This window comes from Saccopteryx bilineata, chromosome 2, assembly GCF_036850765.1.
Source record: "Saccopteryx bilineata isolate mSacBil1 chromosome 2, mSacBil1_pri_phased_curated, whole genome shotgun sequence".
NCBI lineage: Eukaryota > Metazoa > Chordata > Mammalia > Chiroptera > Emballonuridae > Saccopteryx > Saccopteryx bilineata.
The window spans coordinates 23,886,577-23,898,621 of NC_089491.1; the positions used below are offsets into that span (position 1 = coordinate 23,886,577).

Consider the following 12,045-nt stretch of genomic DNA (forward strand, 5'->3'; position numbering starts at 1 on the left):
GGTTCTCAGATCTGCCTCTTTAACTCAGTAAGTCCCCTGGATTCCACCTGCATTTCTCCTGGCCTGGACGCTTTTGTGGCAGGAAGCTGGGCACTCACAGGGCTCACCGTGTTCTTTTCCCACCTCTTAGGGATCATTGTCCTCTGTTGCCCGAAGTCTAGTATTTTGTATATTTTAATCTGTTTTTGTTTGTTTTAGTCAGGTGGTTTTATCTGTACCACCTCAGTGCATAATCTGTGTGTGTGTGTGTGTGTGTGTGTGTGTGTATAATCTTTCTGTGTCTATATGTTTTCCAAAATGGGGAAGATATATAAATACATAATTTCAATAGGACTTAATTTTTATTGGCTATATAAAATTGAATTGCATATAAACATAGTTTTAATAACTCAGTTGGCAAGTACTGTATTGTTGGATGTTTATGTTGTTTCTAAAATTTCAAGTCACATATGATATTGCCTTAAGCATCCTTATAGCAGAAATTTTGCTCTTAATATTAATTCTTTCCACAGCATATATTCTTATTTGTTGAATGATATACCCTCTCATTCAGCGTAAGTTTCAAGATCTTGATGCAACTCTCTCTCTCTCTCTCTTCCAGAAAGATTATAACAGTTGTATCAACACCAGAAATAAAATTTGAATGCCTATTTTCCTACATTGTGGCAAATACATTTGAAAACTATCTTTGAGGCATAACTTTCTCATGTTGAGGTATAGTTTTTAGTGACTGTTCTTCAGTTCAAGCACTCAGAATTGATTTTGACTTATACTCTCAATGATATTTGAAGTTGAAGCTACTCAAAATGGTAAATAATGAAGGATGCCTCTGTTCATAGAACCTGTTACTGTTACAAACTGTCATTCTGAGTCATTTTTTCTTATCACAGACATAGACTTCTATATTCTGGCCAACTGTCCTGACACTTTGCCCTAACCCTATTTTTTCTCTTCCCCTCACCTCTGCCAACATGAATACGTATACATATTATCCCTAATCTAGGCCATTTGGTAAATAGTTTTGATTTTAGAAACAAGCACTTGCTCTTAGAAGGAAATATCTCCGAAGACTCCCCCATTGGCTGTGGTTGCAAGAGTCTAGCTCGGCCTGGGCCTTGGTTAAAAGGACTATAATTTTCTTTTTCCTGAAACCTATGAACTATAGATGCTCTGCTTGGTTCAGAGGATCCCTCTTCAAGCATTCTTCAATAAAAATATATCCACCCTCTACTTCAGATGTTTCCTTCCCTGGGTAGAACTCTTAATTTCCATTTATCTTTGCACTGCTCTGGGTCCCTATGTAAATAGTTGACGGTCATGGTTGCAGATACTAAAATGATCCAGAGTTCAGTCATTGTGGGGCCTGGACAATAGAAAGAAACAAGGCAGCAGTCTGTCTCTTATCCAAAGTGTGATCTTCTAATTGCCCTACCTTTCAAGAGGATTGTCTCAATCCTTTTATTCGATGTGTTCCTCCATTCCCAACTTTTCTTCTCTTGTTCTCTCTCTTTGCAACTGAGCACACACATTTATTTCATTTTTCTCTAATTCAGATATCTGTGATTCTAACTCATTCCTGACCCACTATTTCTAAACTACAGATTTCTCCCATTTTCTAAGCAATATAACACAAAGCAGTTTAAGATTGAGACTGTAAATGGTATTGCCAATATACTCTTTTAAAAAATTTTTTTAATTAAAAAAATTTTTTTGTGACAGTGACAGAGAGAGACAGACAGGAGATAGGAACAGATAGGGACAGAAAGGCAGGAAGGGAGAGGGATGAAAAGCATCAGTTCTTCATTGTGGCACCTTAGTTGTTCATTGATTGCTTTCTCATATGTGCCTTGATGGGGGGCTACAGCAGAGTGAGTAACCCCTTGCTCAAGTCAGTGACCTTGGGCTCAAGCCAGTGACCATGGGGTCATGTCTCTGATCCAATACTCAAGACAAAGATCCTGCACTCAAGCTGGTGAGCCCACGCTCAAGCCGGCAACCTTGAGGTTTCAAACCTGGGTCCTCTGCGTCCCAGTCCGATGCTCTATCCACTGCGCCACTTTCCTGGTCAGGGCCAATATATTCTTTGCCCTAGTAGTGACAACTGTTCTGAGATTTTGCTGCTGATCATGTCTTACAGTTTCTAGTTATTTTGACAAGTTTCAGGATAGCATCTTTCCCTATCAAGGATACTGTTCAAAAGTGAAAATGGTATGCCTAGCAATACTGTCTTTGAAATCAGGGCAATGAGCTTATTGACACAATTTCTGGCAAGTTTCAGTGTGTAGGATACTGGCCTCCAAACTGATAAAACCCATGTGAAATAATGGGACGTGGTACTTGAGTGTCCTTTCTGCAGGCAGCGTGAGCAGGACCAGTTAGCTATATCCTCCCTTTGAACACATCCGCTGAGTGCCACATAGAAAGAATGATAGACTTTTAGACCAAACGTAGAATGTAAGGTCTCACCTAAAAGCTGGTGAAGCAGATGGAAAAACTGATCCTGTGTGTGGAAAAGGAAAGCTTTCAGAACATGAAATAGATTGTCTTCTGTGAGTATATTGAAGGAAGCTGTTGGCCCTGACACTTTGAAGAAGAGAGGAAAGTTTCAGTTGCCACAGGTAGAGATGGTATTTAGAAGCGAAACATGAGGGAATTACTGAGTTTCTTAAGTGCTTTTCTAATTTTTTGGTGTGAAGAAACTACCTCTGCCTGTGAAGCCGATGGACTGTGAAAGTGACCACAGCCTTCTTCATCCTAGCTCCACCATTTGCCTCCCAGGTTTGAGGGGAAGCAGTGGTGTGGATAGGAAGCTCAGATAAAAAATGTAGCATGGCTGTTCCTGTGTCGCCCTTCCCCCTCTTTCTCTCCCTTCTTTGTTTTTTTTTCTTTTTAAGCCTGAAATTCTCATTTTATAAACGTTAGAAAAATAAATCAGTATTGATTGACTCTTTTTCAAAAGGTGAATAATTTTCTCCTTTTTCTTATGATTTCCTGAAGTTTTACTCTTAGTTCATTATAGTTATATATAAAATATATAAATATATATTCCAATCATATACCTTTTCTTTAAATATCTATAATAACTATTTATGTTTTTATTTTTGGTCATCATTAGCACAGGTGTTCTGTGTTTCCATAGCCTGACAGATTGCTCATTCCGAGGCCTTCCTGGGCACGTTATTTTTTTCTTTCTTTCTTTCTTTATTTATTTATTTTTTTGGTGGGCACATTATTTTGATTTGTTACTAGATTAGTTGCATTACATCCTTGAGTGTTTTTTCAGGATGAAATATATCTCGATTATTTTATGTTTAAGAGTGCCTTGTTCTTGCTGTTGCAAATGAAAGGTTGGCCGGCTGTATAATTAGTCATTCCATATTTCTGACAATCTTGAAAGGGACTCCTTTGTCTTTTCATTGTAGCCAGGATGATGGCTCTGTCTAGGTCAGTTTTTTCCCCTTTATGATTTGATTTCCCCTCTACTGGATTTTTTTTTTGTGGGAATTCTTTGAACTCTTGAAGCTTAGCAACATAACAAACCCAATTGTAGAATGTGTATTTCATATTGTTTTCTGGAATGGGGTGAGCTCTTTTTAAACAATGATGGTTCTGTCACATGACGTTAACTGTCTTAACCGTCCTCAAGTTCAGTAGTGTTAGGTATATTTACATTTTTGTTTTTTTACTTTTATTAATTTTTAGAGAGGAGAGACAGAGAGAGAGAGAGAGAGAGAGAGAGAGAGAGAGAGAGAGAAGGGGGAGGGAGGAGCAGGAAGCATCAACTCCCATATGTGCCTTAACCAGGCAAGCCCAGGGTTTTGAACCGGCAACCTCAGCGTTTACAGGTTGACGCTTTATTCACTGTGCCACCACAGGTCAGGCCTGTGAAACATTTCCAGAGCTCTTCTCATCTTGCAAAACTAAAACTTAATACTTATTAAAAAGCAACTCCTCATTCTCACCTGCCCAACAGCCCCTGGAAACCACCCAGGGGCTGCTTTCCGTCTCTATGAATGTGACTGCCTTAGGTACCTCATATAAGTGGAACCCTACATCATTTGTCTTTGTGTGACACGCTTCTTTTACTCAGCGTAATATCCTCACGGTCCATCTATGTTGTAGCATGCGTTAGAATTTCTTTCCTTCTAAGGCCGATTAGTATTTCATTGTATGTGTATTCCACATATTGTTTGTCATGGGTCCATAGACCCTCGGGTTGCCTCCACCTCTCTGCTATTGTGAATAATGCAGCTTTGCACATGGTTGTGCAAGTATCTCTTTGAGAATCTACTTTCAATTCTTTTGGGTGTATACCCAGAAGTTTGCTGGATTATATAATTCTATTTTTAGTTATTTGAAGAACCATCATCTTTTCTATGGCAGCTGAACAGTTTTACATTCCCACCAGCAGCACGTAAAGGTTCTGTTGTTTCCACAGTCTTGCAACACTTATTTTCATTTTTTTTTTAGCAGCCATTCTGATAGATGTGAGATGGTATCTCATTGTGATTTGATTTGTATTTCCCTAATGCTTAGTGGTGTTGACTATCTTGTCATGTGCCTTTTGGCCATTTGTGTATCCATTTGGCCATTTTATATTTACTTGAAATGTCTAGTCAAGTCTTTTATTGATTTTTAATTGTGCTGTTTCATTTTCGTTGTTGAGTTGTAGGAGTTATATATATATTATATATATATTATATATATATATAATATATATATATGATATTAACCCCTTTCAGAAATATGATTTGCAAGTACTTTCTCCCATTTCAAGGACTACCTTTTCACTCTTGAATGTCTGTGTCCTGTGATACACAGATGTTTTTAATTTTGATTTAATATATTTTATTTTCTCTTTTTACTGTCTACGCTGCAGTGAACTCTTTAAACTACAAATTTAACATCTTTTGAGAAATTTTACACTTACTGTTAAATAACTTCTGTTCTGCTTGTTCTTCACAGGTATACCAACTGTTCTTATATTGAGTCCCTATTTTTTTGTTCTCTGGAGCCATAATTTCTAATCAACTTAGTAACTTCTACTATTCTAAGCATGTGTAATTTTTACCAAGCTAGTCTTCCATGGCATCCATTTGGTTTTATGCAGTGCACCTCTGCCTGTTGGCTTTAGATATTTTGATTCAGCAGTAATGATATTTAAAAGTTTTTTCTTTTTTGCTTTTCTTTCTTTTTCAAAGTTGTAAGTATTTATAATTTAAAGAGTCAAACTGCTATATGAGGCTTGCTAAGAAAAAGGACTCTGCCCGCTCTTTACCATTTTATCTTCACCACAGCTATAGTTTTCTGTTTTTGAGAGGAGGGGAGATAGAGAGACGGACTCCTGTATGCACCTGACCAGGATCCACGGGCAATCCCTATCTGGATCCAACGCTTGGACCAACCAAGGCATCCTCAGAGCCTGGGGCCATGCTTGAACCAATCAAGCTACTGGCTGCTGGAGGGAAAAAGGGGGAGAGGGAAGGGAAGAGAAGCAGATGGTCACTTCTCCTGTTTACCTTGACCAGGAATTGAACCCGGGACATCCATATGCCACGCCAACACTCGATCCACTGAGCCACCACTGGCCAGAGCCATTTTCTGTTTTTTAGCTGCCTAATTTGGTATCTGCATTGCATTTCTAAGATTTTATCTGTATTTTTTGCCATATACATGCTGCCGTCCTGTACCTTATTGTTCTAGTATAATTAGGTCGTGATTTTGATGAGGCCATCATTCAGTGTTAATGTTATTGTGATCTTGTTAATGGTGTCGATCAGTGGTTGGGAACCTTTTTGGCTGAGAGAGCCATGAACGCCACATATTTTAAAATGTAATTCCATGAGAGCCATACAACAACCTGTGTACATTACGCATTACTCAATCAAAATTTGGTGTTGTCCCGGAGGACAGCTGTGATTGGCTCCAGCCACCCGCAACCATGAACATGAGCGGTAGGAAATGAATGGATTGTAATATTGTACATGAGAATGTTTTATATTTTTAACATTATTTTTTTTATTAAAGATTTGTTGCGAGCCAGATGCAGCCATCAAAAGAACCACATCTGGCTCGCGAGCCATAGGTTCCAGACCCCTGGTGTAGACAGTTGAGCCATCTAGAATTCTATAAATCCTTTTTCTTCTGCAAATTTCTTTTTTTTTTTTTTTAAATTAATCAATCTTTTTATGTTTGCTCAGTGTTCTAGGTGCTCATTACTTATTCATCCCAAGCTCTGTCTGTTCTAGAATTCTGCTGTTAGTACAGGGGTTGGCAAAAAGTAGGTTTATAGTTGTGAGTATGCAAAACACAGTTTAGTCTTGTATTTTTATTTATTCATTATTGTGTTATTTCCCATACGAACAACTGTAAACCGACTTTTTGCCCTTTTGCCCGCCCCCGTACATCCGGAGGGACTTTTGTCAAGGCCACTTTGTGAGTCTTCTTGTCATCCATAGGTCTCCTTTTGCAACAGGAATGCCCTTTGTTTTTCTCCTGGGTTGACTTCTGGTTCCTGTATCACACGCCTTCCTTTTTCTTAGTTTGCTCCCTGTTTTGCTGAAGCACATCCTCAGGTAGACTCTCGGTGGTAAATCCCTTTCCTCACCACGCTTTGTCTTCTAGCTTCCAGGATGGATTCTGGAGCCTTTGTTTATGAGCTCCTCCCCACCCAGGCTCTCTGGGAGCTCATTGGACTGTTAAAAACTGCTACTGTAAAGGAAACAAAAACAAAAGTGAAAAACAAACCTGATGACGGGTGCTACATGTGGGTGGATTAAAAGCATGGAGGTAGGCAGGTAGGCCCTGCGTGGGCCCTTACAGTCAACATATGTGGGGCTTTCCTACTTTGGAGAATGTTTGGAGTTAGCGTTTGATGTCTGCTCCTTTTATTTCCTTTATTCTAGAATTGCTTTTATTTGGCTATAAGAGCTCCTGGCCTGGAACTCTAGCTTTCTCATTTTGTTTTTTGCTTTATATTTTGGATTTTTTACATTTGCAACTTTACATTCCAATCCTTCTACTAAATTTCCAATGATTGGTTTTTAACCATCTTGTTCCTGTTTCAGTGGGTCAGTGTCTTCCTCCTGATGTGACTATTTCTCAGTCTTTTCATCGGTTCCGATTCCGGAGAGAAGACTCTCCCAGTCTCAGCCTTCGATGACAGAAGGTGGGCTTCACATGCCGTTAGGGTCCCGTGGGGCTGAGGGGTCCTGAGAAAGCGAGGCCAGCACTCTGTCCCGTACCTCATTGTTCTGTTCCTCTAGGTTTGCGGTCCAGAGGTTCTTCATTTCTGCCAGACGGGAGATCTCTCTGCGGCAAATCCCAAGTCCGAATTTTTCTTCCTATTTGAGTTACATGGTCTTATGTATGTGCAACACTTTTCTAACATTTCTAGGATAAATTTAACTTTTCAGGTTTCAGCATTGGTGGCTTTAGTACATTTTGTTCATCTGTTCTGTTTTTCTAGGGAGGGGGGGAGTGCTTTCAAACCGTACTCCATGTCTCTCCCTCCCCTGCTCCTCTAAGCTCTGGTCTGTCTCTGTCTCACTAATACCATTTTCTGCTGTATTCTTTACTCCATTTTCTACTTCATCAACTGCCTTTATTTCAGTTCATAATTCAGATTCTTTTTTCCTGTTTGGTGAATGCAGACTTATTTCTAATCTCATATATATTTTTTATGTTTCCTTTGTACTACACCTATCTCTCAAGTAAATGTTTGCTCAGATTCTAGAGTCTCCCCTTCTCTTGAACTGCAGGCTTTTTCATGTGCTGGCTGGATTTGGGTTTTTCTCCACTAGCTCATCCTCGGAGGGGAAGGTCTCTGCATATTCAACGTCAGGTATTGCCTTGGGTTCTTTCAAGAGACTGAAATGAGTCACTGTTTGAATCCAATCCAGATGAAGAAGAAAAGGTTAGATTTCCAGGAGATTAATTTGCAAATTAGGAATTCATATTCCTGTGAGACGTGGGGAAGGAGCGAGCGTCAGCTGCAGGAGTAATCGAAATGAGGTTTGCCTCAGAATCAGAGACTTTCCGTTAGATTTTTGGGGTGGCCCTCGGTAATTAGCAAGGTTGTTGCCCATTTCAGAAGCCAGCTGGTAGTGTCCCCCCCCCCTATTTTCTTGTGCAGTCACTTAGGGTACATGTAAATTAGAAGTAAATACAGCCAGAGATTACTTGCTCAGTTGGAGTCAGGAGACCCTTTTAAGGAGTGAGTGGATTTTAAACGCATCCCACCTCTCCCGGGCTTTGTTCCCTGCACCCCTCATCAGGCTGAACTAGGAGTAGCAGGGTGAATCTGCTGGGGTCTCCTTTGCTCATTTTCTGTCCGTGCACTAGCAGCTTCACGTGAAGGTGATACTTTGCCTCGGTCCTTATGCCAACCTCCCTGTTGATTTTTTCTATATACAGGGGTGGGCAAAAGTAGGTTTACTGTGTGAGTACCCAAAACAGGGTTTATTCTTGTATTATTATTTATTCTTGTGGTATTTATTTTTTCCATACGACTAACTGTGCACCTGCTTTTGTCCACCCCTGTAATTCTGGAAGTTGATGCAATAGTTAGGTTTCATCTTCGGTTTCTAGGGCTGATTCAGGATATGTCCTGTTCTTATTTCTTTAGTAACCTGACGGCACAGAGGAAAGAGCCTCTTGTAGCTTTCTTGTTTGTCAGTTGTATTTATATATCTATTTTGAATTGTAGGGAGGGATATTAAGGTAATTCATATGCAATGACAGTATCAGAATGAATAAATGGGTGAGTAAATACAATGACAAAGCTCATCTTTTGCAAGTGAGGGGCATTAGAGGTAGTTCTGTGGTTTTACAAAGAATGGTATAGATTCAAAGAGATGTCTAGGATGGAAGGTGGAGATAAGAGTGACCCAAGAGGAACTGGGGCTGGTGGGGCCAACCCACGCTGCTTTGTGGTTCTGGTGGCTGGCGCACAGTCTTGGAGCTCAGGCAAAGGAAATGGAGAGTTTGGCTGATGACAGGTGGGAAGAACTGCAAGACAAGTGTCCAGGTACTTGGAAGAGTTCAAGAGGGATGTAGTTTTTTTAAAAATTCTGTGCAGCTCTGTAGTTGAGAATCTGGGACTCTGGGAAAGCAAGGGACTCATGTCAAAGTAAACCAGCCTACTTAGCTCAAGACCAAACAGCAGTATTACTTAAGATATTGTTTTTTATTTTATTTTGTTGACATTGTGTCTACTTCCTCCATGACCCCATGACTTTGTTCAGTTTTGTAAATAAGTTGAGAAGTAAATTGGTTTCATAAATGTAATTTTAAGACCACTTCCAGGAGAGAGCTGATTTATACCCCTGGAGGTAGGTAGTACTGCTTAGCCCTGCCACGCACCATTTTATAAAGGGCTCTTATAATCTTCTTACATTATAAGGTTCAACGAGTGCCTCAAAACTAGATAGGTCATATGCTTTAGGGCAGGCATCCCCAAACTACGGCCCATGGGCCGCATGTGGCCCCCTGAGGCCATTTATCCGGCCCTCCGCTGCACTCCCGGAAGGGGCACCTCTTTCACTGGTGGTCAGTGAGAGAAGCACTGTATGTGGCGGCCCTCCAACGGTCTGAGGGACAGTGAACTGGCCCCCTGTGTAAAAAGTTTGGGGACCTCTGCTTTAGGGGAAGGCAGTTAATCTTTCTTATTTTCTTTTTGAAGATATGTAAGTAATAATCTGTATTATCTGTTATGTAGCTCAAGGATATGTAACATACATCAAAACGAGGGGCATGCCATTCGGGCTTTCTATAGGTGAGAGCAGCACGCTTGTCTCTGTACCAGGGTTTGGGGAAAATAGTTCCCCCGCAGGACGTCTGACTTTCACCCTGCTTTCTTCAGGACTCCCTGAAATTAGTGCTTCAAAAAGATTCCACACACTTTAGTCTATGGAAAGTGCATGGGCCCTGGAGTGGGTCCTTGGTCAGGTCTCAGCTCCCTCATCATCTCCTGGCTGTTGTGACTTTGGTACCTTGCACAACCTTTCAAAGCCTCAGGTTCCCCGCTTAAGAAGTGAGTGAACAGCATCAGCCTCAAACTGTGAAATGACTGCTCCCAGGCTCAGCAGCCAGTCGGGTTCCATTCAGCCTCAGCCTCCCACCTCTCCCCTATTGTTCTCAGCGCTGATGTCATATGGTGTATTAGTCACATGATTTCTAGACCCCTTTCCTTATTCCAGGCGAGGTGCCCGGGATTCACCTTTTGGGCAACTCCATGTACTCAGAATACAGGGTAGGGCAAAGGTAGAGTTACAGTTGTGTATACGTGAGTTTTTTTTGTATTCTTATTTGTTAATTATTGTATTATTTTCCATATGAACAACTGTAAACCTAGTTTTGCCTGTATTGAAGCTAAATTAAAGATATATTACTTAAAGACCCAGCTTGGCAGGAATAAGATTGTCTCTGAGCACACGGTGTGAGTCTTTAAGAATGAGATGTCGGGCCCTGGCCGGTTGGCTCAGCGGTAGAGCGTCGGCCTAGCGTGCGGAGGACCCGGGTTCGATTCCCGGCCAGGGCACACAGGAGAAGCGCCCATTTTCTTCTCCACCCCTCCGCCGCACTTTCCTCTCTGTCTCTCTCTTCCCCTCCCGCAGCCAAGGCTCCACTGGAGCAAAGATGGCCCGGGCGCTGGGGATGGCTCTGTGGCCTCTGCCTCAGGCGCTAGAGTGGCTCTGGTCGCAACATGGCGACGCCCAGGATGGGCAGAGCATCGCCCCCTGGTGGGCGTGCTGGGAGGATCCCGGTCGGGCACATGCGGGAGTCTGTCTGACTGTCTCTCCCTGTTTCCAGCTTCAGAAAAATGAAAAAAAAAAAAAAAAAAGAATGAGATGTCACCCACCTGCTGGTTTTGTTCTTTTGGTTGTCATTCGTCTGTTTACCCTACCTACAATAGAGCGAGGTAACGTGAATTACAAGTACATGAGAAGGAAAAAAGGAGACATAAAGAAGCAGGGATGGGCACAAAATGACGCCAGAAATAAGTTCACTACAACACAGCGCCCCGTGGGTCCTATAATTGTCTCAGAGCAGGCTGCACACTCCAGCAGCCGTCATGAAGAGGAAAGGCGTTCCAATGTCCGCGTACCTGTCTCCTGCTGGTCACTTAAGTCCACGATGTCAGAGACAACAGGTCCGCCCCTCACCCGCGGACAGCATCTAAGGAGAACAGTGCTGGCTTAGGACACCTGTGGAATTTTGTGTTGAATGTTATACCCAAACAGCCTGACAGCTTTCCTTCTCATTAGTTAATAAAAATACAATAGTTCCTCCAGCGGAGGGAAGCAAATACGAAAGCGCCACAGTGAAATCTAAACAAAGCCGAGAGCGATTGAAACTGTAGTATGAAGGATAGATAATTCACAGAGACAGGACACAAATCAAAATTTAAAGTTCATGAACGCTGTGGCCGAACCTAGATTATTTCTTAGGAAAATGTTCTTCTGAGGTTATGTGTCTTGCTCCGAGTCATCCAGCTAATTTAGAATAGAGACAGTGGGTTTGGGGCCAAAAGACTTGGATTAAGCATCCAATTTTGCTGTTTCTACTGCTCAAGACTTGGTTCTTTTGGTCCTGGTTCGTCGTTCCTCTCACCAGAATTAAAAGTATGGGTTTCTAACAGGGAACGTGTTTGGGTATCATCCTGCGCGCTGGTGTGAGCAGAGAGTGTGTTTACAGACAAAAGCTCCCTGAAGGCAGGGGCTGGGACAGTTTTATTCATTCTACTCTCAGTTCACTATACATGCTCAAAAAATAGTTTTTGAATAAAAAGGCTATTATTCAGTGGTATGAAAACAACCTAAACATGAAAAAAAAACTTTTAAAATAGGAAAATTAAAAAAAAAAATTCTTTAAATGAAAAAATTTTCCCTTCTGGGATAAATTGTAGCGTGAAAACAATGACTTTAATCTTTGGACAGAATTCATGCCATGCTTTCCTGTGGGAAATATAGCACCTTTTGAGTTTTCTAAATAAACATATTAATAATGAAAGATTTAGTTATACCTTGTGCTTATCCAACATTC

The 12,045-nt window shown here is 41.3% G+C and overlaps 1 protein-coding gene across 6 annotated transcripts in view; it reads left to right on the forward strand.

Moving 5' to 3' along the window:
- The window catches only part of LPAR1 (lysophosphatidic acid receptor 1), a 146,269-nt gene that overhangs the window by 49,014 nt on the left and 85,210 nt on the right, over positions 1–12,045 (forward strand). The gene's annotated exons all lie outside the window — the stretch shown is intronic.